The 25,473-nt window shown below is 40.2% G+C and overlaps 1 long non-coding RNA gene across 1 annotated transcript; it reads left to right on the top strand.

Annotated features, from left to right (window-relative positions):
• The first annotated feature begins 462 nt into the window (after positions 1 to 462).
• Positions 463 to 7,810, top strand: LOC111946066 (uncharacterized). Its single transcript, XR_002871938.2, has 5 exons — positions 463 to 553; positions 673 to 918; positions 2,631 to 2,706; positions 4,468 to 4,560; positions 5,126 to 7,810. It is a non-coding gene; the product is annotated as an uncharacterized LOC111946066 (long non-coding RNA).
• The last annotated feature ends 17,663 nt before the right edge of the window (positions 7,811 to 25,473 follow it).

The raw sequence follows: 25,473 nt of genomic DNA, 5'->3' as shown, positions 1-25,473 counted from the left end.
TAATTGCAATGCAAACACTGATTTTTGTAACGTCTTAGGTTGTCTAAATTTAGACTATGTGATGACAATATCATGACCAGGCAAACACATGCATGTTGTGAACACCTGGATCATCATTGCCTTGTTTCTTTGAAACATCTTACTTTCAGTCATCAGGACCGCTCAGGACTGATAACTATGTGAAGCTCCAAGATAATTTCCAAATTTTTTATGCAGACTGCAAGGCAAGCATGGAGCTCCAAGGGCCAGTTGTCTTGCTCATATTTTTCAACTCCTTGCCTATTAAATTCCTGCATCCCAACTGCAAAAACACTACGCATATGACATATTCCCGTAAGGATTTTATTGTTTGGATTAATTTTTAGTTTATTTGCTGATACTCTTTGGACAAGTCCTTTGAACTCTTGCTTCATGCATCACCTGAAAAAACCTTGTTTTCCTGTTTCAGAGAAACATATTGTACTTATGTACAATGAGAAGGGGTTTGAAGCACTCTGATGACTGGAAGGATATGCAAGTACAACTGATATCCCCTGATGACATTTGCTTACTTGTAAGGGAATATTTATCTCTTAATTAGATATATTATTCTCTTATTAGATATATTAGATATTATTTCTTATTTAATAATACAATGACTTTCAACATCTACTTCTTGCTTTGTGTGTCCAGTAACTGCTTGCACAAGATTCAGTTATGTGCATCAGCAGAGCAGAAAGGAACAGCATACATCCTGCAGAGCTGGAAAATGCCTTCGTTGACTTTTCAGTATCCACAGCTTTGACATGGAGAGGTGCACATCCAGTGGCCAGATGTAACTGCAGTCAGCTGTGGCCACTCCAAGCTGGAAATGAGTGTCTGAGCATCCTGATCACTAATCCTTCCACTGCAGTGCCTGTGTTCTGGCTGCTCTCTTGGGTGAGTGCTTCGGCAGCTCCTTGTAGTCCTGGGCTCCAGTTAATAGCATAAACGGTGGCACAGTTTTTACCAAGTTAGCACCATAAGGAGTTGTGGAAAAAGGTACCCACGAAAGCTTCATTTATATGATATGTAAAGTGGAGCACTAGGATTGCTCTCTTGCAGACTTTAAATAAATTAAAGAGTCTTGTGGTAATATAAAAAGTTTTATTTTATTTTCCTCATGATGGAGACACAGTGAATTTTGGAGGGAAAACACATACACATGGATACATTCACCATGGATAATTGAATTGAAAAATAAAGATCATGAAATAGATACAGTTAGTTTGGTTTAGACCCAAAGGAGCCAAATTCAGCATCAAAATGATTAATACTGTAGCTGAGCTAATTCTTTTAGTTGTTTTTCTTTGTTTGCATTTTTGCTGCTGTCTTGTTTACAGCTTCTCAGCCAGAAAAATATCCCAAAGCAAATTACTGTCAGAAGCCAAAAAAAAGTATCCATAATTCATCCTAAAGCACTGTCAACTTAATTTTAAAGTAATTTTTCTGCTTTATGAATTCAGGCTGAAGTGGTAAGTTTGCAAATCCATAAATCAAACCATAGAAAATAAAGGAAATACGTACCTCTGTTTAAAATATTCTGTTTTCCTACTTAATTGTAAGTATAGTTTTTATTAATTAAAACTTCAGTAACTAGGAAGAGAAGAAACAAAATTATGAACTGTATTCTGTATAACTGTACATATCTGTATTGTGACTCCAGAGCCATCTCCTGGGCCATAGAGAAGTTTTTCAAAGTTTCTAATAGCAGAAATTAATTTAGATTGTGTATGCCTCTGAGCACTCTGAAGACCGTATGTGTACGTTTGTGAATTCAGCTGAGCATGTTGAGGCCTGTGAAAGGCACACTGGGCTGTGAGGTCTCCTGCATTTGCAAGTGCTCTTCTGGGGCCCTGTGCAGTTGTGCAGACACGAAATGTCCTCAGTTTCCCAAATGTTTCCAAACTGACCTCACACACCTTGAGTCACAGTGAAACTGATTCAAGTTCTTTAGCTGTAAGAGATACATTAGAGAGCAAGTGTGGAAGCCTTCCATGGAGAATCACTGAAAATCTGGTGAAACCTGTGTCCCTGAGTGCAGGAACAGCAGCCTGGCACCAAGTGTGAGCATGGCCTTGTTTGTGCTCTTCTGCACACTGGAGGAAATCGTGCAGAATGCCTTGTGCCAGGGCTCAGTTTATCGCCACAGAAGGAGCAGAGCTCCAGTGTATGTTCTGGCTCAGAACTGCCGCCAGCAGCTACTGAATAGCAGCCACGTTCTGAATCTCAACACCCCATGAAAATCCTCCTTTAATCAAATGCTCCCGGGGGAGCAAGAAATTCAAGATGCACTTCCAGCCTGGGCTGGTGCACACCACTAGGTCAATACTTGGCATAAAGAGCTTTCTGCTTGTCGGTGCAGCGTCGGGGTCGGGGCACACTCATAGCAAGCAAGACCAACAGACAGCACACGAGGTAACATGACAATGTGAGGGCAGTAAGAAAGAAGAGGCAAAGGTACAGGAGTGAGTGGGGCACTGTGGTGGCTGGATTAGAAAGCATTTTGCTTCTCAGCTTGAACTGTTTAATTAAGGAATTTCACAGTAATTTTGACTAAACTTAATGAGCAACAAATTCAGTGCTCTGGCTGACTAAATTTTTTCTTCCAGTCTAAATAAGCTGCAGAGCTCAGAGCTGGCGGAATTCAGTGCCTTAACAGCACTTTCTCTCCAGCCTGTGCTGTAGGTAAGTGCTGTCCTGTGGCAACCTTTTTGGGGTCAAGTGATTTAGAGAGCTTAGACAAGTCTGAGGTTCAGGATCCCTATATTCAGACACAATCCTGAGTAGCAGATGCTGTGAGGAAATATTTTCTGACATTTACTAGAGGGGCAGGGGAGGGAAGGGAGGACTCAGCTCTAGGAGAGATAGTAGGTACAGCTAAACTAGAAGGAGGGGAAGGGCTCAGGAATATAATGAGGAGGTGGGGGAAATGACACTGGAATGAAAGGGTGAGTATATGAGATACACACTCATCCTGGCCTTCCTCTGTTCAAAGCACTCCCTCCAAGGGTGGGTATAAGACTTGAATAGGGGGGATGGATGTCAAAATATTTCCATAAGGAATATAGTGCAATAAATCAGAGAAAAAGGGCAGAATGGAGGCAAGGAGCAAATGGTAGGAGAATTATTTTAGTTCTAAGTGAATGATTATGTCTCCTGAGTGATTACACATCAGGATGGTGGTGTGTTGGGGAAGACTGTTCAGCTGGATAGGAAGGAGTGCTCAAATTGCAGTCATTGAACTGTAGTTCATGCAAGGGTGCAAATAAGATAAGAAAAATAGACAAGCAGAAATCCAGCTGGAGTCAAGGCATCTTGGGCACTGCAATCCTTGTGAGTTAATATAACTATCATACAGGTATAGGAAAAGTTTTCAGAGGAAGCTACTTTGAATACTTGTAGAACATAATCAGAGAGAAAGCTGATGAAGAAAATAACAGACTATTACAATACTCTGCACATAACTTGCAAGCACTGGGTTAAGCACAAGATCAGTAATTTCTTCCAAGTTTCTGCCAGAACAGGACAACCAGCAAGAAAGACCTTCAGTGTGACACACACCTATAGAGTTATCCCAGTAGGGCCAAAGATAAGAGATACGATGCCAATGTATGGTATCCCATTTGTTACACTGTGATGAATGGAAAGCTGGAACGGGCTTGAGCAGTGCTGTTATGGTTGCTGGGGCATTAACAGCTCGGGCAATAAGTATCAGGCATTTAGAAGAAAGAGAGTTTCCATGTTTCCTTCATAGCTCTGCATCGGTTTTACTCTCACTAGCACTTGTCCCTTTTTGATTCAAATAGATAATTTATATATTGAAACAGATGTGACTTTTATCCAGTTTTTCCCCCACTGCTGAAGTTTGATCTTATGCCAATGATGACTGTAAATGTAAGACCAGGGACTTTTTATGTGGCCATATTAATATTATTGCCAGGCACTGCTGTCACTTTTCTATTTAGCAATTGTAGCATCCATCCACTCAGTGACTGGATCAAGACTCTTTGCTCCCTGGAATAGGGACCTGGAATAATAAAGGTTAAGTTTTAAATTTCTGCTTACAGAAGCTAGTATATCTCAGAATTCACTCACTTGTTGGTTTTTTTTTTGTAAAAAGAAGCAGCATTTATGAGAAAAATTAATTTGTCCTAACTTCACCCAAAATTCAAGGGATAAAAAAGTATGAGGATTCCTGCACTGAATACAACAATCCTTCTTTGGCCTCCAAGAGGTTATTGGGAGCTCAGTATTGGGGAAGTTTTGAACTCATCTTTGCTCCACGTGGAGCAAAGTCAGCAGCTGCTACGTGAACCATTGCCAGTTATTCTTTCAGATGTTTGAAATTACAGTTATATTGCTTTATTTAAATGCTTGTATTTATTTATATGCTAATTTATATACAGTTATATTTGCTTTATTTATATGCTTGTACATTATCTCCAGGTGTTTTATGAGAACATGGAGCTGCATGTCACAGTACCATTTTTCTGTGGGTTAAAGGAGACTGTTCTAACACTCCCAGCTTCTGCTGCCCAGGTACCTTCTGCTGAAGAAATTCTTTGTTACCTTGGACAGTCAGTCACACAGTGCTGGTTGGATTATGTGCCTCCTGTTACATCCACAAGTATATGGGAATAAAGCAAGGAAAGGAGAATAACAAAGCTTTAGTGGTTTGCTGTCCCTGACGATGTACTAAATTGGCAGAAACTGTAAAAGCCTGAGTTATTTTCCTCAGCAGTCCAGCGTTCAGGGAGACCCAGAGCATAGGGACAGTTGCTGCCACTGCACACCATTCCCCCCTTCCCCAGACAGGCTTTCTGGCCAAAGTTAATGATTCATAAGATTCTGCACTGATTTCACTGTGAGCTTCCACATTTGCATAAGTAAAAGCTTCTGCAGCTTCTGTAGGGAGATTCTTAGTGAAATTGCAGCACAAAACATTGATATTATGTAATTATGGTAGATCATCTTAAATGAAATTGTTACTTTAAACTTGCTCTAAGTGGCTCACAATGTAACTTTTGTATGACACACCTACAAAACAAATGAGTTAATCACAATATATGTCATTTTTAATTTTTCTCTTTCATTTTTCTTTCAGTCATTCTCTCTTTGTAATTAGCATGAAGACTACCCTTCAGTCAAAACTAGCCACCTGGAAAGTTTCAGCTTGTAATATGCAGCTTTTTTTGTGAATTATGAATGTGCAAAAAAGAGACCTTTCTCCTTACACCCACTTCCTTGCATAATTCAAATATGAATGAATGAATTTTATTCAGGCTTGCCAAAAAAAATAAAAAATCATATTTCAGCTGATAACAAGCATGAAAAATTTCAGATGAAAGGGATTTTTTTTTTTTTTAAAAGAATATTCTGAGCATGGGAGAACAGCAGGTTAAGACAGAAGTCTCAGTGCAGCCTTAACTATAACAATTGCTATCAAGCAAATACTATATCCAAGCACTAAATCTTGCTTTGTGCTGCCCTGGTGCACAGTAGCAGGGACAGAGTAGAATAATAAAAGCTGGTCCCCTTATGCAAACAGCAGGGCACAGCACTTGACAGAATACAAGAAGAAGGTGAGCCTGCCTACTGTTCTGGCTTTGCTAACCATATTCCCAAGGTCTGTGGGTTAGTTGTCACCTCTAGCTCCAGTCAGATAGCGAAAGGTACTTCAAACACTAGCAAAGGGAATGTTTTGGTCCTTTCCAGAAGAACATTTTACCAATTCCTTTCCTCCAAGCATACTGTTCTATTAAATAAAGTACTTGAAGGAATGCATACAAGCAACATCATGGTTTAACGGGTCAAAAAGGGAATAGAATCAGTGCCAGGCATTTTTCTGATTAACCATGTATTTTAAAAATATATATCTGTGAAAAAGGTATTATCTGCGCAAAGCAGAATGAGATTTGGGCTCATGCCAATACCACTTTGGAAATAAACCATCACAGTGAAGAAAAGTTACCATCTGGAACATTTCTGCGTCATATTTTCTCTTGTTCCTAATAATGCTTTCCTGATAAGTCCAGCTCTCCTTTTCTACTCAGAAAACAGGATAAAAACTCCCATTCATTTACTCTGTGTTTGTTAAAAAAAATGCCCATTACAGTGGCTAAATAGTAGTGAATACTAAAGTATTACCTTGCAGATCCACACCAATTAGAGGATCAACATAGAGGATTTGCAAGTGGCAAGCTAGACATAAAAAAAATCCCCTTCTAGTCTGACATAAGTTGACTGTTGCAAGTTGAGCTTGGCAGCAAGTGACCAAAATTGAGTTGTCAGCATCCTCCTATATAGTGGAAGAAGTTGTTGCTTTCTTGTGCAGATGCAAGAGTTTCTGTGGGAAAACAGAACATAATCATGGTTCTGAATGTCTCTGTGGATTGGTAATGTCTCTAATACATAGATCACTTGTGCAAATTCAGTCCCAGCTGGATGGGAAATTATTGAAAATGGTTGTTGTTTGATTGATATAAAATGAGTTGTCAGCTTGATTCAATGCCTTCAGGGCAGATGTCCACAGCATAATTGGCACCTGGCAGAAGTAAAGAATTCCTTGGTACAGAGAAACTGCTACTCATGCAACCACCCAAAACAGTCCTGGAATGCCATGGCAGAAAAAAAAATAATTTTACTTCTGGGCAGGATCTTTTATGCCATAAAGTCAATAAGAGATTTGACGTGACACTTGGTGCAAGCTTTTCCCTGGGATCCTGGCTAGACACTATCAACTTTTCTGCTGTTTGGTCAATACTTTCCCTAATAATTAGAAGAAAACTCATGTATTTGGTTACTTATTATTATTGTCATGGTAAAGGTGTGTCTTTAATAAAGAAACATTTACATGTTTGCTTATTACAAAAAATTCTGTGAATAATTTTGTTTTCATATTTCTTGAGAAATTCTCCTCACAACAATACAACTAGAGAAATAAGACAGTGTCTTCTCAGCAAAAAATAAGGCAAAGAAACAGGGACTGACAGTACAGCAGTGTCAGTATTATACTGTTTGCTAATAGCAAACAGTGACCTATTGTTTACTAGAGAGTAGATTAAAATGGATTTTTTTCCATAAGTCACTAAAGAGCTGTCATATGGTTATTACTGCCTTTGGCCAAGTGTGGTACAGCTAACAACAGGAATGAATTCTATTTCCCATCACCAATCTGCTGAGCTGGCCACCTTCTTCATGGGGCTGGTGCTTTGGGAGGTACTAGCTCAAGGACTTTCCATTAAAACTCATTTTACTGTCTTCATCTAGCGCATGTCTCAACTTTCCTTCTTTCCTTTCATCTCTGTTTCCTCCTTTAGATTATTTTTCATTATGCCTCCCCCCCCAGCATACCCACACTTTGCCTTTCATCTCTCTATGTATGCTATTCCAGCACTTGTCAGGCCCAGCAGGAGGCACATGGGAGAACCAAACAATATGATATGTTAGGTGGAAGAAAATATTAGAACAATCATTTATTGTCATACTTTAAAGAGGTCTGCTATGTTATTTATTTTATTATTCTGTATTAGGTACATGGTTTAGTTTTACAGGCATTATTAATCACTAAAAAACATTACACTTTCAGCCAGGATGTTAACATTTTTAATGCATTCATCTTGCTTCTTTAAACAGAAACAATGGGTCTTCTGCACTGCCCTCCCTCCCCTTTAGTCAATAAATTCTTTCTATTGATTCAGGAAATAACTCTGAAACCCTGTTTTATATTTTAAGTTCCACTAGCCACACTCAGACATATAATTTTGCTCAATAAAAAATGGATCTTCTATTTTTGTTGTTTACTATGTGTTTGGTTATCAAACTCAGCTTGAAAGTATTGGGTAGAAGAGGAGAAAACCTATAATGGCAGTGAGCCACCATGAGAGATTTAGTAAATGAATGTTGCAATAAAATAAAGTATCTGTAAAAAGTGTATATGTGTGTTTGTGTGTGTGTGTATGTGTGTGTGTGTGTATGAAAAGCAGTCTCATCAGTAGATGAAGTGATAAATGAAAAAATCCATCAGTGACTATGGATTCCCTTGAGTCAGCCTGGATCAACAGACAATATGGATTTTTGATAATTCATGGCTTTGCCATTATTTATTCTCTCATGAAATACCCATTGCAAGTCTCAGAAAGATAATTAGAGAATTATCATATTGCTTAACTAAGTAGTGCAAATCATATTAGATTCCGTGTATCCCAATCCTGGGCAGAATCATTAGTGTTGTTTAATTGTTACAAATATACTCATTGAATTTTAATAAATTGCCTTCATTGTCAATATCCACAATCGACTACTTCCCTTAATGTTCGTGGATAGGTTAGTTACCAGGTAATCTTACAGTTAAGATATACCACAATGAAGCAAAAATGTAAGAAAATGCAAAGGTCAAAACCATGTTTCTATTATGAAAAAAATGAATGATAATGACATAATTTTTTCAGCTCATCAGGTTCTTTGCTAAGTGCCTCTGTTATTGCCAGATCAGTAGTGTATAACAAAGAAGTGCTTTCTGTAGGCTGCTTCATTAGCCTGCCCTGTAGGACCTCACCTCAGACCTTTCACTAATCTGTTGGCCAGCTCAATAGCCTTGTTAGTTCTATTCACTTCTTCCTGGCAGCGGATTTTCTCAGCTGTAGCTCTCTCAAAGGCAGTGGTTAAGGCAGCCAGGATTGTGTCTAGTTCCTTCAAATAAAAACAGTAACAAACAACTTTAGACATTGTAAGAACACAGAAAAATATTTCTGCTATCCCATTTTGTATTGCTGAAAGTTAAATTACACAGTGCAAGAAAGGTGTAAACATTAACTCCGCTCAGAATCTTGTTTAGGTTGTGGTCAAAAGATGGACTCAGGAAAACCTGGAGAAAAGTGGGACCAGTCTTCTGATTTCTTCCAGTTGTTCAGAACAGCCTTCAAAATGAAATTACAAACTTGATCTTGTATCAGCAAAAAAGGAATATCCCCTTCTCCATGAGGATCCAGAAATGAAATTAAATATATTTCTCATTACAACTGTATATCTTCTATAGGAGATCCCAAACTTGAAAAAACAGCTGTTTGGAAACTAAAGAAAAAAGAAGGGTGTACAGATGATAGACAAAATACTTCAAAATGCAAAAGTCGGTGCCCTTTGCTGACTTTTTTTAGTTAGATTATGCTTCCCAGTGCACACACAGTTTCTGAAAACAGCCTGAAATCCCCAGCCACCTTAGATTTGGGAGCAAGCAGCTCAGTGTCTGGTACATCAAAACATTTGAGCACACAAACAGTCCCACTAGGTCAAAGCCTTGGTTATTCCCAGAGGGAGGAGTGGAAGATAATTCAGCATGGATGACTGAACATGAAGACAAGGCAAGAATGACGTGTAACTCCAGAGAGTCACGGGCAGAGCACCCAAATGACTCTGAGTGCAGAGGATGAACTGGCTGGGGAGCTGATAAAGGAAAGGTCAGAAGGGTGCTGCAAGGCCTCAACATAGCAAGGCACTCCAGAACTGGGTGCCCAGAAACAGAGCCAGTGGCTCTGAGAAATGATTCTCTCCAGCAGCAAATATGTATTCTCTTCAGCTTGACAAATGTCTCCATGCAGCTCTACTGAGCTCCTTAGTATTCCCCAGGGGAAGTCAGAGCTGAGCTGAGCTCCTGGGAGAGCTGCAGCCGTGCTGCTGACAAGCTCTGTGCACCCTAGAGAAAGGTGAATGGGTGCCTCAAGTTTTCCTGCCTTGAGGACGCTGTGAGGTGGAACCTGGGTGTATAATAGGGCATTAAAAGGAACTGTGTGGTTGGACAGATGGCTATTTTATGAGGAAGGTTTGGATAAATCTGGAGTAAATTACAGCACCAGCATTTCTAAATGGGGCCCAAAGATACCCCTTAAAGAATGGCCCAGCAGTTTTACCCCTGCTGTTGTGTGCCCCTGTGCGAGGGGAGCGCGGGCAGCACCTGTGTTAGAAACTTGTCCTGTTGGCTGGGCTGAGGCACACTGACTGAATCCTGCCTCTCCTTCCTGCACAGGAAAGATCCAGGCACCGGCTGAAAACTCACCATGTATGAAGGAAGGCACCTGCTGTGGCTCCAAGGCACATTATGTGGCTGCAGAGGCTGGGGATGTGGTCCCATCATTTACCTGAAACTTAAAAATGTTAGTGAGTGATGAATTATACTGACAAATACCTTTGCCAGTATTACCATGAATCCTGTGGCAAATACCTCTGGCAGAGGAAGGTACTACCAATAATTAAATTTTAGAGGCTTATAAAATGACCAGAAAAGTCCTTTTTGATACATCTAGTTGTCCTGACTCTGAAGTTCATGTCTTTGAGTCAATCAGGATTCCAGCTTTCCCCAAGATTTCTGTCTTCCACTGCAATGCACTCCTCCAAATCTTGTTGCTTGATATGTATATACATTGCCTAAGCAGAACTTAAGGTTGTCAGATGGATAGCAATAGGTTTGTCTTCAGGTGAGACCAAGGACCAGCACTTAGACACTGAAGCTAAGGGAATGCAGAGAGAAAAAAGTGGAAAAGCTACCTGCTGTTCTGAGCATGGATGCTGCAATGCTCATGCTGGGAAGCAGAACTTGCTTGAAGATTTTTTTAGAGGTCGTTCAGGAATTAGGAAGGAATTTTTACTGCAGTTTTAGTTCTACTGAGCCAGGCTGAAACACATTATGTGCTTTTCTGCCCTCAGACCATTTAGTGTTTGGCAAACCTTCCTCTAAAAGAAAAAAAATTAAAAGGAAGTATTGGTAGCAAAAATTTAAGTGGAAGATAGAGACGTAAAAGAACATATTTGTGTGTGTGTGTATATATATATATATATATATATATGTCTCTGTGTGTGTGAATATGTATGTATATGTTGAACAATAGAAGAACAAATCCAGTTCATGAAGGTCAAACTCAGAACTTGTGAAAGGTGCCAGAGGCAGTGAAAGTACTGGCAGGAGCCATATGGGGAACTGGAAGCTGCCAGGTCCTCCATGTATTTTTCTAGGGTTTTATGTATGAAACACTGTGTGCCAGGAAAAGTATGTAACAGTTTACTGTTGGATGCCACTTCTTCCCTCTCATCCTTTTCTACTTTATTTGCAATACGAGCACCCCTTCTCAGTACCTTTACTCAGCTGGCAAGTTATCTGTGAGGTGGAACTGATTTGGGCAAGGACAGAGAGGCCAAACTGCAGGTGAATAGTGGAGCTGCACGGAATTACTTCCTATTCAAATGGAAGCCCAGAACAATCAGGCCCTTAATGTGTTACAATTCATTTGACTATCCACATTTTTGACTTTCTGTAAATAATGTGCTAAATGGATAAAAGAATATACCATTTTTCCTTCTTTCCTCTGAGTTACTGATAACAAGACAAGTTCCTTCCCTTACAGTTTGTGCATATAAATGTGATTAATGTAAAAAAAAAAAAAAAAAAGTGCCAAAATCTCTTTATCTTTCTCTCTCTCCTTTTTTTTAAAGCATTGCCCTTTTCAAAACAAGGGGAAATTCAGTATAGTTTCAGTGCCACAGTGATCAAACAGTGTCACATCACTATGGCAATTGCTGCCCAGGCCAGGAATACAGATCAGCTTTAATTGTGCAACGCCTTATTGCTGGTGCATGTCAATCAGAACCTATGAATTGAGAAAAATTTGCTCTGTTCATTCTGTTAAATGATGTATCCAATTAAACCTGTTAGAATTCATGATCTTCAGTCAAGGTTAAATGAAAGTAGTTACTCCTGTCAGCTAGGTGATTAAATGCTGCCTACATCAGGCACATTTATGTGCAAAATTAAAATTTTGGTATAAAGCATGAATCTTTATGCATGCCAGTTAATTATCTTGCGGCTCCTCCATTTATTAAATGCCCACTGCATTTCTTCTTAATCATCAGCTTCCTTTCAAAACTTATTTCATACACTACATTATACCAAATTTCAATGTTTAAAATGAAACGCTTTCCCAGTGAAAACTTCCTCTTTTCAAGGGTTTGGCTGTTGCTATGTTACTAAAGATGGCCATTAACAGTTTTTGAGTCATTATGCGGATGGTCTGTTCGTGTTGTTCTGCTCGATTCTGAGGGAGCGTTGCAGGAATCCCTCGAGTTGCTGCCATGGGGCAGTTCCTCCTCCCCAGAGCGCCCGGAGCTGTGCGGCACATCGGCCAACTCCAGCGCTGGGCAGGGCGGCAGCAGCGCTGCCAGGGCCGTGCTGCCGGGTCCCGGGCCGTGGGGCCCGCTCCTCCGGGGCCGTGGGGCCCGCTGCTCCCGGGCCGTGGGGCCCGCTGCTCCCGGGCCGTGGGGCCCGCTCCTCCGGGGCCGTGGGGCCCGCTCCTCCCGGGCCGTGGGGCCCGCTCCTCCGGGGCCGTGGGGCCCGCTGCTCCCGGGCCGTGGGGCCCGCTGCTCCCGGGCCGTGGGGCCCGCTCCTCCGGGGCCGTGGGGCCCGCTCCTCCGGGGCCGTGGGGCCCGCTTCTTCGGGGCCGTGGGGCCCGCTCCGCCCGGGCCGTGGGGCCCGCTCCTCCGGGGCCGTGGGGCCCGCTGCTCCCGGGCCGTGGGGCCCGCTCCTCCGGGGCCGTGCCCGCGGGGTTCCGCGGCTTGTCCGCCAAGGCCGGGCTGCAGCCGCGGCTGCCCGAGCACCGCAGCCTCCGGGCGCGCTCCGCTGCTGCCCAGGGCTCGGGGGTCGGCCCCTTCCCCTGGCAGCCTTCAGAGCTGCCTCAGAATTCCCTTCGGCTTGGCAATCTGACGCGTCCTGCTTGCCCCAGGCAGCTCCCATATTGCAATATCATATTTTAATTAGAAGAAAAATTATGTGTTGCATGCTTGAATTAAATTAAATTGCGTATTTATATTTATAAGACACAGTATTGGCAGGATTTAAACGCTATATGAATTGAAGAACCAGAATACAGGTGTATTATAGTGATTTGTAGCTGAAACATTTGCTAGAAATGCACACAAAGCAGAGCAGTACCAAATGCTAATTTAATACCCTAAGACAACACTGTGCTCTTGCAAGCACAATTTCCTATATTCCATGTTAGCATTTATCCCCTTTCATTATGAAAAGGTATTAAGAACCTTTGTTACAAACAAGCAACATAAAAAATATGTCATACCACTTCACAACTACTAATGAATAATATCATTTAAAACAGACTGGGAAATAAACTAGTATAACACATTCTACTCTACTAGTACTATAAATATTCGCAAGGTTGTTATTAAAGATAAATGCACACAGTAATTTTCTACTTGTAGGTTTTACAGGTATAATTTTGAATCATACAATATTTTTTTAAAACACATCACGAGGATGGAAACCAACAAAAAGGCTGACTGGCAGCAATTCCTTGTGATCAATAGCTGACGTCTCCATCTATCTTTGAGGGCCCACATAAATTATATCGTGGCAGTATGAACCTTCAAGAGGAGTGATGTGATTAACTTGTTCAGGGTCACAGCGGGGAGGATTTTACACCTGTGGCGTTGCTGTTCTGCGGCCACATTTGCAGGATACATTCTGCAGGTGCCAGCGGCTGCCCTGGGGGAAGGAGGGCTGTGGACAGGCCAGCCTCAGGTCCCTGTTCCCGAGGGGCAGCTCAGTGTCTCCTCGCTGAGATCTGAAGCTGAGAGCTCTGTTTCACAGCAGGTGAGGTACGAATGTACAGGTCTGTGCTCAGCCTGAGTCTCCCTGGGAAATGCTGGTGCAGTTGCAGCCGTGGCTGCCCCAACCTGCCCTTCCCAGACCACAGCAGCCTCCGCTCCAGGCCTTGGAAAGCAGACAAAAAGCCCCCTCCTCTGCTGCTCCCCTAGAGCTACAAATAATAGACTTCTCTTTCCTGGCAGCTGCAGAGAAAACCACAGATATTTTTTCCTGTTTTGTTCAGCAAGTATAAGCTGTAAGTTAAAGCCCAATATCTTTAGATACCTCAACAAAAGAGGACAAAAAGGGAATCCACACTTAAAGAGGATAATTCCTCGAGGGCTCTGACAAGAGATGGCTATGTGCCAGGGAAGGTGGTGGGAGAATAAGCCTCTTTGCAGGATTCTGGGATGTCTATTGCTGAACTGCTTCAACTCACTTGAACTATCTAGAACTCATATTTAATTCTTCTTCTTTCTCTACATGTTCTTACTTTTACCCCAGTCCTCCAAAACCAGATATCATAAGCTGTGAACCCCAGGCCCAATGTGCCTTAATGTTACCCCATGAAACAATACTGGCAGGACAATTTATTTCTGCTCAAAACAATTTCCCCGTCCTAAAATTGTGATTGTTAGGTTAGCATCCCATTGAGATGAGAAAAGGAAAGAGCTGCACTTTCAGGTTGTGCCTAAAATTTTAAGGAAGGCAAGCTGCACTGATTTATCCTTGGCATACTGTTTTATACCCATAAGCACAAAAAACTTCTCTTTAGTGGCAGATTAAATTGTGCAGAAATGGACTGACACTGAGAAGACAAACACTTCAGCCTGCTTAAACAGGCTGACTTGCACATCAAAGGCTACCTGGCCACAAAAATATAAGCGTGTACACACTTGGTTTATTTGATTTCATAAGCAACTGTATATATAAAACACATGTAGAGATCTAAAAAAAATTGGCATCTAATTATATCTTTATAATTGATAGATTTGCAAAGAATTTGTGATTTAGATTATATTCATTTCCAGGAAACTTGCTTAGAAAGTAATTAAATGTATTTTATCCATTAATTCTCTCTTTGTTGTTTTGCATTGTGCTACAGAAACAAAACTAAAAACTATCGAATGGAAGGATTTTTTTTTTAAACTGAATATTATAAATGAATAGAGCCAGGGATGTTAATGTTTGTCATTTTCCTTATCTGTACACATGAATATGTTATATGCTCATTTCCATTGCAAATGGAACAACAGAATGATCATTGCAAACTGAAATATACTGTACATTTCATTTCTTCATTTCTTTGAAAATACCAGTGATAAAAATAACCAATTGCTAGTATTCTTTTTGTAAAGCTATGCATCTCAATGAAAATTGAAGGAATTAATGGTGTCCATCTGGAATAAAGTATGCAGTGTGTTCTGGAGGGTCATCGTTATTCACTGCTGAAACAAAGTCAGCCTATGGAGCCCTGAACCATGACTGGACAATTGTGCAAGGCATTGTACAAAACATGTAGTCATCCTGTTTCTTGCACACCTCTCCTGCACCTTGCTCACAATTAATGAAACAAAAAGATGTATCATAGTTACATTAGTGAGGAAATACTGAAGAAGGAAAAGAACTTTTGAGGTAAAAGACAAGCTTGTCACAAGAACAAACCTGAATAATATGTTGGTGGTGTAGTTAAAGTCACTATTGAGGTTTCTATCCATCTGATCAGTGAGGTACTGGAGTAGCATTCCTGTAGGAGACATGGGGCACAAGAAACCTCTTGAGGTTAAGAGAGTTAAGAAAATAATCAGTCTCTTTGAGTTTTTTAGCTTTCTACTGCTCTGTGTTTACTTTGCAAAGTACAGTAATGTCTCCTTCTCATTTGGTCCCAGAGATTAAGAAAATACAGTGAGAGTAATGCATAGCCCAAAGTATTTATTTTATCATAGACAACATAACCAAGGGAAGGAAGATCTGTAAGTGCAAGCATCAACTCTCAGCTCAAAATGACATCTGAAGATACAGTGAAAAAAAACACCGAGGCAGGCAGGAGGACTGGTGCTTTTCACAGAATGATGAGGCTCTGTGGGACAGAAAACAAAAAGTATGTAGAATAAATAGGAAGGAATAAAGCCATACGATGAATATGGGACAGGAAGGCAAACTGCATCCTGCTGAATGGAGTGGGACTGACACCCATGTACTCTTGGTTTTACTGCTAACGGGACACCGGGTCACATCCTGAAAACCCTTACTTATGCAAGTAATCCCACTAAAATCAATGGGAACCATGACTGTAATGACTGCTTCCATGCCTCCACTAGGGATTGCAAGGTCAGGTGCATTTTCTGTGCAATATTGGATGAATGCTAGAAAATCAATATCTCTATTGAGACTTCTTCTTTTGGAGTAAAAATAAACCTGCACCATTTTGAGTTCAAATGTTCATTGTTCCTGGGTGGTTTTCTAAATTCCTTTTGAAAGCAAAACGGTCAAATCAAAATGGAGTGAAATGCTCATCTTTTTGGTATGTTTTACAGCTTGTTGTTATACCTAGCTTTGTAATGCCATGAAGGTTAAAGGCAACTTCATAGTTTCTTTGTATTTAATCTTTATCTGTTAAAAAGAGACATTTTAATTTTAGCATATCCCTCTATTCAAATGAGTCAGGGCTGAGGATAAGTGGGGAGAAAGAGAATGTCAGAGGAGAATGTCAGAGTCTATTATTTTAGGGAATTTTGTTATTTGATGGAAAACTTTTTGGCCTTTTTGCCATAGAAAATTCAAAGGAAGGGTTTTTTTTAGTAAAAAGATTTTGGTGCAGTCATAGAAATATAAGTCATTGTTATAAGGCATTGCTTTGGTAGCATGGAAAAAAACCCTACTCAATTTTGTTCACATTACAGGTTCTTATTATACTTAAATCACTATGGAATACCTTCAACTATAATTTTGTTTAAAATGTCTAAACCTAGTTTGGGTTATCTATTCTTAATTTACTACTAAATTACAATTAAATTTGTAATTGTGTCTAAATTGAATTTTCATACTGAAATATGTTACATTCCTTTGTTTGATTCCCTTATACTTCAATTGTGGTGGGTCAAAAGGAAATTATGATTAATCCAAAGCATACAAATTAACTATTTTAAGGATTTTCTAGTCAAATTATGTTTTTCTGCAAGCCCTTGGTGGTTTAAATGAAATTTTAAGATGGATGTCATTATGTTGGATATTTGATCAGCTTCATATCTGGCATGAACAGTGGTTTACAAAAGAAGTAATTTCACAGAAAAATACCAGCTAATTCCTAATATATTAGAAGTGTAATATCCACCAATTAAGAGACTAACAAATAGGAGTTTATGTGCTTTCTTTCAGAGACAGTTCGTTGAAATTTTGAGAAAATACATCCCAAGTCCATTCTGCACCTCATGCATTCGGTTGACCCAACTCAAATATTTTTCCCAAGAAATTCCATTCAGCAATAATTAATGGAAAGTTCAGTTGTCTTTCAATCCAGATAGATGGGAATTATGGATGATCAAGAAATAGAAATGCTTTGATGCTCAGGTTTCAGCTAAGGTGATTGTATTTTTTCTGGACCAATACAAAAGTATAGACTTATCCTAGGATTTCAGCTCAGCTGGATTTACCGCCAGGCTGGGGAGAAAATCCAAGAATGTGTTCAGTGCTCAGTCCATTTTACCCACCTCTGCAGGACTTGTTTCCCACCTGCTGTGTGACACATTAGCCATAACTTCTTCCCCTCTTGCACCACTGCACACAGGACTGTGGTTTGGCTCTGTACTGCTAACAACGTTATTGACAAAGCAATGCTGCTCAAGTATAACAACGAGCTGTTGTAGCACTTATTTATGGAATAACGTGCACTTTTCAGATACTCCATGCTTCTGTTGGTTTTGGAGCTGTATTACCCACACAACATATTTAACTAGCACTAACAGCCTAGGAGTACAAAAAACATGTAATTGAAAATCCAGGAGAACAACTGGCACCACTACAGCCACACACAAGCACAGCACAATACTACAGCAAGTAGTACCTGTGCCTTCATGGTGTGCCCTGCTTTACTTCATTACCTGATTTTTATACTATTATTGCAAATGAAGTTAACCCAAACCCTAAAGCAATGGACAACTCTTTACAGTCTGTTTTTTAGCTAACTGTGCTGCCTACATGATAAGACTGAAAATATTCCAGTTCTTGGAAAAGTGTAAAAATTAGGCATCAAAACAGGTCAGATACTTACATATATCTTTTTGATGTGCTCATGTGATAGGATAGCAGATTGATAAAGGACAAAAGAAATGCTAAATATGCACCATGACAAACAGTGAAAAATTAAGTATTGTAACTAACATTAATTACATTCTAGTAAGATGAATAGGCTGCTCATCATTAATGAGAATGTACACCTCTGTCTAAGTTTCACATCTACCTGTGATAAATGTGCTAACAGCGGTAGAATACATCATAGTAACATTTGAATTAACAGCACACTAATAGATTGACATACAAGTATGAATAAAGCATTTAATCATAAACATTATACCACACCCAACAGCAAATTTTCTTTTTTGCATATATATCAAGTAAAATGTATAAACATTACAATTTTATTTCAGTTTATGCTGAGGTAATCTAATGGTTTTATCTCATACTATCCTAATATTTGTAATCCAGTCTATTAGATACTTACATGGTGGCTTTTGGGAGACATTCAGGCAGTTTAATTAAACAGTAAGGGGGATTTCTGAATAGAAAGGGTGGGGCTTAATCTCAGGACAAACTACCCACTGACTCTTGCCCACGTGGCAGGGATGGAACACTCAAACAATCTTCAGGATGGGTTGACTCCTACGCTTATGAAAGGATTACTTTAATTTACTTTTAATGAAAATTGAAGCAGGCCTACTAACCTATGGTTCTTATCTATATCTTCAGTAGCCTTCTCTCCTGTGTCTCCAGTGCCTTTTTCCTGGCCGGGAGGCAGAGGGGTGATTGAGCCAGGCGTGCAGCAGGAATGGCTGACACTGTCTCCTGTGCCTGCAGAGCCCAGAGCTGCAGGCAGCTGGGGACTCCCCATTTCGGAGGATCTGGGACGTGCAGATGCCATGCCATGCCATGCCATGCCATGCCATGCCATGCCATGCCATGCCATGCCATGCCATGCCATGCCATGCCATGCCATGCCATGCCATGCCATGCCATGCCATGCCATGCCATGCCATGCCTTCACAGCAGCCCTAAGGGCAAGTTCCCCAAGGTGACACTGTCTCTGTTCACCCACCCCTTCTGAACGGCTCCTCAGGCACCTGGGCCTGGGAGCCCCTCCTGTTTCTCTGGGAGGGCGACCTTGCAGCATGGCTCCATTCCCTGCTGCCGCCGCTGAGAGCAGGTGGAAATGCCGTGCTCATTGGCTCCGGGACTCAGCCAGGGCTGAGCAGAGGCTCCAGCTGAGGAGCTGCTCGAGGAAGCTGGAAGTGCAGCTCGGATACCCTGCCCCAGCACCGCCCTGCTCTCCCCGGCAGAAGAGACCGAGGTGCCCGAGCGAGCAGTGAGGGATGCTTGGCACAGAGCCAGAGTGCGCCGGCAGCAGCTGGCACAGGGATTCTTCCTCTCAGGGTCAAGGCTCCAAGCACGGCTGGGAAGGGAGAGGGCTGGATTTCACTGCCCAGCTTCTCTCACGCTCTGCTCCCAAAGTCTCCACTTCAATGAAGAGCTTGACAAGCAGAGATGAGGAAGCAGAGCGAAGGAGAACAGGAGGAATCTCTGGCTCAGTAGCAGCAAGCAGGGCTCTGCTACAAGACTAACAAATTGTGTAAAGACCAACTGTAATTCACAGAACAAACATTGTGAATTAGTTAAACATTGCCAAGAGGGAATTGCTTTAGCCTAATAGTTTCCTGAAGATCATTCAAACAGTGCAAGCTCATCAGTGTATTTTTTTTTGCAATTAAGCAGATGGTTTAAAATACTTTAATTACTGCCAGGGCTCACCTAAGCTGCACAGTAGATGACACTGGACTTGTATAGTGCGTAATATAAAATACTGAGCAATATATATGCAATTATATACAATTATTAATATAATGTATGAGTACTCAAGCTCAAGGAATCCATCTTCATGGGCCACAAAAAGGCTCTGCGGGTCAACAAGCCTATGGACACAAGTGAAAAAACGTGTTTGCAGTCATTCTTGCTAAGCACAAGACATGCCAAGACATGCTTGTGCTGGTGATCTCCTGGGGGAAAGCAAAACAGCATTCCAGGGGGAAGGAAGTTCCCACATGCAGAACAAGGCACGCACACGTGGTCAGAGCACTTAAGTCTAGCTTTTCCCTTCTATCTAAACTGACAGATCTCTCCAGGAGAACTGGAAGTCTTGAAAACTAGCATAGGGATTTCAAACTGTTTGTATGTTTTATACTGTTCAACTGCAAGATAATACAGTATGTCTGCACTGGTAGCTGCCATACTCACATTGAAAGCATATATTTTCTTCTTTGTTACACTAAATGGTACATTACCTTGCTTTCCTTTGCATTCCAGCTGGCAACTTATTGATTAGGGGAACACTTCTGGGCTTGTCCCTCCTATGTAATAATCTTTATAATTTCACATTTCTAAATGCTAAAAGCACACTAATGCAAGTGGGAAAAGTTTCCTCTGCTATTTCACATACTTAAGGAGAAGATGTTATCGATTCATATGCTTTACTCCAGAAGTGCTTTGCAAAGGCAATAAGTATTATTATTTTCATTTTAGCAAGAAGGAAAATGGCACACAGATTGCCCAAGGTCACCCTGCAGATCAGTGAGGGAACCAGGATTAAATTCAGATATTTTGGGTCTCTGTGCAGAGACTCTTCTGCTGAGCTATTTTTGGAAGCCTCCAAATGAAGCATCGCCATGATACACAACCCATTCTCACAGTCTAAAAGTAATTGATGGCATTCAAAATATTTTTTCTCTAGTATTTTTTAATGGCTCTAACTATGAAGTGAGTTCTTTGCAATAGCAAAAGAAGAGCTGAAAGAAGTCTTAACATTTTGAGCTGAAGAAATTTACAGCAGTTTAACTCCTACCTGCTCCAGGACTCTAATGATGTTAACTCAAGCACTGTGTGCAGCAGCCACTGAAATTTTCTTGCAAAAATTTTGAGTTGAACTCTGGGTCATGGAGACAATCTTCTTTTACAGTTTTAACAATAACTGCAGAAATGTATTCCTTATCAAAATTAATATAGTTTTACAGAAATCCATCTACCTAAAGAAAAAAAAAAAGGAAATGGTGTGTGGAGATAGTAATCAGGCAACAAAATTTGAAGCTTGTGGAAATTTCAATATGGTCCAAAAAACCAGCTTGATAAATCATGAGTCAGTACCAGAAATGGTAAAAGGTTATTCAGAACTGGTTTTCATAAATATTTTGATTATTAGTTTGGATATTTCTCTTGACACTGCTCTTCTTTCCAAACCTTCCCTCTACTGAAGCTTATTGTTACCTGCAAATAAAAGTCTTTCTTTACTAATATATTGTCTCCAACTCTTTTTCCCTATCTCCCTTACAGAAACACATCCTGGAGTATCCTGGAGTTTATCTAGTAAAATCTACAAATTGTATTAGTGGGGGGGAAATTAAATAAGTGACCTTACATGCAAAGAAAGCAAAATTTAGTCACATATTTTGTTATTTTAAATTTTTGTTACAAAGCGAAAAAATGCAGGCTTGTTCTGTGATCACAAGTCTTCTTGGTAATCTAGCAATTTACTAACAACAGCCTCAACAGAGAAAAGGTAACAGAAAATTTTCACTCTACATGCAAACTAGGCAGATATTGAACATCTCAATAATGTATTTTGTAATCATTGTTTTAAATGTCTGTGATCCTGGAGATATTCTGGTTGTTTCAGGATATGAGAAACAATCTCTGGACACAAACAGTAATTAGTTGGACTAATGACTGATTTACTAACATGAACTCCACTTAAAACTTGCAGTACTTAATTTTTGTTATTCACCAGGGACTATTGTTTTTGAGAAATCGATCAATAAGAAATCAAAATGACAAAATTATTTTTAATACATTATTTTGCAGAAGCATAACTTTTCAATGTTTAATCTAAATGAGGTATTAACTCCAGTGGGTCAATCATTAACTGAATTTTAAGCAACAACTTGATTTGTATTATTTTCTTCATGGATCAATAGATCAGTCTTTCAAGTAGTGGCATGAATAATCCCTAGGATAGAATGGATTACTAAACTATTTGTGTGCAATAACTTGGGATAAACGAAAACTCCACCTATGCAGTAGTCAAGATATGATCTTTATACATAGGAGTTTCTGACTTGCTTTGTATTCCTCCATGGGATTTCTGCAGAAAAATACGTGTCCAACACTGCACTGACACTACCTTAAAGCATGCAAGAAGATAGACAGCTGAAATCACATTCTCTTGGGGCATTCAGCAGTTTTATGGTCAGCTATGACTGTTGATTATTTTACTTTTTAATTTGTTACTTCGTGTGGCTATCAACAATTTTCCAGTCACTCCTTTTAATTGAAGACTGAGGTTATATTCTCAAAGAATAGTGACATCTGGATATGTTGAAACCTAAATGTGTTGCCCCACACCCCACTCTCAAACACTCCTACAGCACTAAGGACCAATATCACAAGCCTTTGATTTTCCATTACCCCAAGAAAGACAGAGAAATTCATGAAGTGTATATTAGTATCCACCTCAGAGCTGTCTAGCACATTTTTGTAATTCCCCTGTCCTTTACAGCAGCATCAAATTAAAGAGACAGAGTTAGTATGTTTATATCCTAAACCAGAACAGAATCAGAAATTTTGCAAATATGATGGTAACTGTGTTTTTTTCCTGATGTGTTTTGAACTCTTTCTACCTATACTTTTCAATCATTTAAGTTTAGATAACCTGGGCTAGGCAGTGCAGAGCGGGAGAAGAGAGCAGAGACTGGAGGCTGGAACACAGCCCTGACACTGAAAGTCTGCTAGGCTGTGATTGCAGTATTGCTGCTGGGAACTGTCACAACACCACTCGCAGAAACTGTAACTTCACCCACCTGAAGGCATCCAGTGCGTCATCCTGCCTTGTTCTCAGCCAAACCCATGGGTAGGGCTTCTGCAGTTACGCTGCTCCTGGCAGTTAGAAAAGAAATCCACAATATTTTATCTCCCCGAAAGCTTTTGAAAATGTTTGCATGCTCCCTTTCAGGGATTTGGGGTGCAAAGGAAATGTTTTATCTTTTAGAAAATTTAGTATCTATATGTTAAAGATCTATTTAACATTAATGAAAAAAAGTATTTTTCTCTCCATAACTAGAAGCTACTGATATATAGCAACTGAGAGGCTTTGAAACTTTATTCTCTATTCTGTATCTCATCAGAGCTATTAAAGACTGAAAATTGGAACCTTATGCTGAATAGGTAGGATTCAATCTACCCGTGCCACCTTACCAAGCAAGGCTTCAACTTTAAAATGTGCTGGTGAGTTAAAAGTTCTGAGCCTCAGAACTTGCAAAAGCTGTGAGGAATGCTGTGTTAAAACCGAATCTTTGGTGCCTGACACTATCAGGTACATGAAATTTATCAGCATGATAAGTGTTCCTGCATGCAGTATCAATAGCCATCTTTCTTATGTGATACAAAATTAATCCTTCACTTGAAGCAACTTTCTCTTGGTCACTATATCTTATTTCTTGGTGACAAATGGACAGGATGTGCTACAGAGGAATTCAGCACAAAGGAGATGAGGCAATGTTAACTTGCTGTAAACCTCCCACTGCTTACCTCTTTGGCATTTCAGCACGGCTGTCACCAGCTGCTCAGACGAATTATAAGAATTAGTATTTCCCAAGCCTCAAACAAAGCAAACAGGAGCTTTTTTCCCTTTTCACATATGGGCATTATTTGGAATTGCAGACCTCCAAGGTATGCCAAGAACAGGGTACACTGTTGGGTAGGCACTGGCTTCTCTAAGAATGCCTACTTAAGGTACATTAGAGCAAGTAAGGCTGAGCACTGAGTTCTCAGCCTGTGGTTGCCTGACACAGTCCAGTCCAAACAAGCCTGATAATGACAGCTCTCTTAAGAGCTGTCACAGCATCACATTAATAGTACATATTATACTGAAATTTCTGAAGCTTCTTTGGAAAAAGATTTTCTCTGGCACCCATCTGAGGAATCTGTTTTTTTGACATACATCTTGGAGCCTTTATACTTCCTAAAAACATACTGACATTTAAGAAGTGTATTCTTTGGCAATATTTAAATATGTCACATTTTGCAGAAGTAAGATGGTAAAGGTGCTTGCAATTCACTTGGGAGCAATTTCTGAATTTGACAAAATCCTGCTATTTCTGTGATCTTTGATATTTTCTTGAAATAGCACTAGAAAACCTATGTCTAGCAATAAAACCCCATTTAGTTGGACTGTTCAAATAAATCACATTTCTTAAATGTGCTCACAACATTTTTTTCAATTACCTTCTCCCCATATATATTTGAGATTTCCCAGCCTCAGTCCTCTGGACTTTCCCCCACGGAGATAGACCCAAGGCTCCACAGTGCTGCATCTTACTGGTTATAGCTTGAGTAGGTTCAGGAAAGTTCCCAAATCCACCAGGTTTACCTTAAAGCTGACAAGATTACAAAGCTCAGTTGTAAGAACTATAGAACCAGAACTTCCAAGTGAGGCAAAAAACATCTGATAATTCTACCAAAGAGCAAGAAAGAGAGACACATTACTGTATTTAAAATATTTAAAGCAGCATTTTCTGCATTAAGAGCATAGTCAGATTTAGTAAGGTCATCTTCAGACTCTTGCTGTTTCTAACTCTTGCCTGACTAGCAACAAACTGGAAAATATCACACTTCCATTTTCACACCCATTGCAGTCATGCTGCATGGCAAAAAATCATTAGAAATGATGGATTCAGAGCCCAGTGCAACCAACATATTTACAACCTAGTCCAACTCGGGAAACTCGTCAAACTCACACAGGTGCAAGTGACAACCTATTTAACACTTGATTTAAATGTCCTATTAAATCTTATTTATTAAAGACTTATTAAATATGCTATACTTCTAGCTCTGAAGGATACCTTTTCTATATGAAAGATTTCTGAGTAGTCTGTGCACTTAAATAAAAAAATAATTCTGATGTGTTAAAGTGCAAGTGTCTTCCTTCTAGGGAAAATTGAGGCATACAAAGTGTCCATCCAATAGGATGATTTTATGTATATCTGTAAATGAACATGTTACTTGTTAATGCAATGATGCTGGTATGTGAAATCCATCGCATTCTGGCTTCTCTAATATTTTGCATTTCTCATTTCCATTAACACCCTGTGAACATGCAGCCCTAAAGGACAGAGCAGTGCTATGAGGATGGCTGTCAATGCTGGCATCAGGACTGCTAACAAATGCCTGGCACTTCAATCAAAGGCAAGGCATGCGCTGGACAGATGAACCAATGGGAATTGATTCCCAACCAGATGCTGTGCCAAATCACTTGAATTTCTGCCCAGTAGTAATTGTGCAAAAGCTGGAAGTTTGGATGCACATCCCTCATTGTGACTATGGTCATACTAAAAAGGGTGAATTAAATCAATACAAAGCTGCTTTCAGTTGGATGTGAGGGCTAACAGGAATGTGTTCCAGTTCAAAGCAGGGGAGCAGACAGTGACACTTGTTACTAAACAGTGGCTGGCAAACACGGCACGAAGAATAGACCTGGGACAGCAGTCTCTGTG

This window comes from Cyanistes caeruleus, chromosome 7 (genome assembly GCF_971803275.1).
Source record: "Cyanistes caeruleus chromosome 7, bCyaCae1.hap1.1, whole genome shotgun sequence".
Classification (NCBI taxonomy): Eukaryota; Metazoa; Chordata; class Aves; order Passeriformes; family Paridae; genus Cyanistes; species Cyanistes caeruleus.
This window is presented reverse-complemented; position numbering and strand designations above follow the sequence as displayed.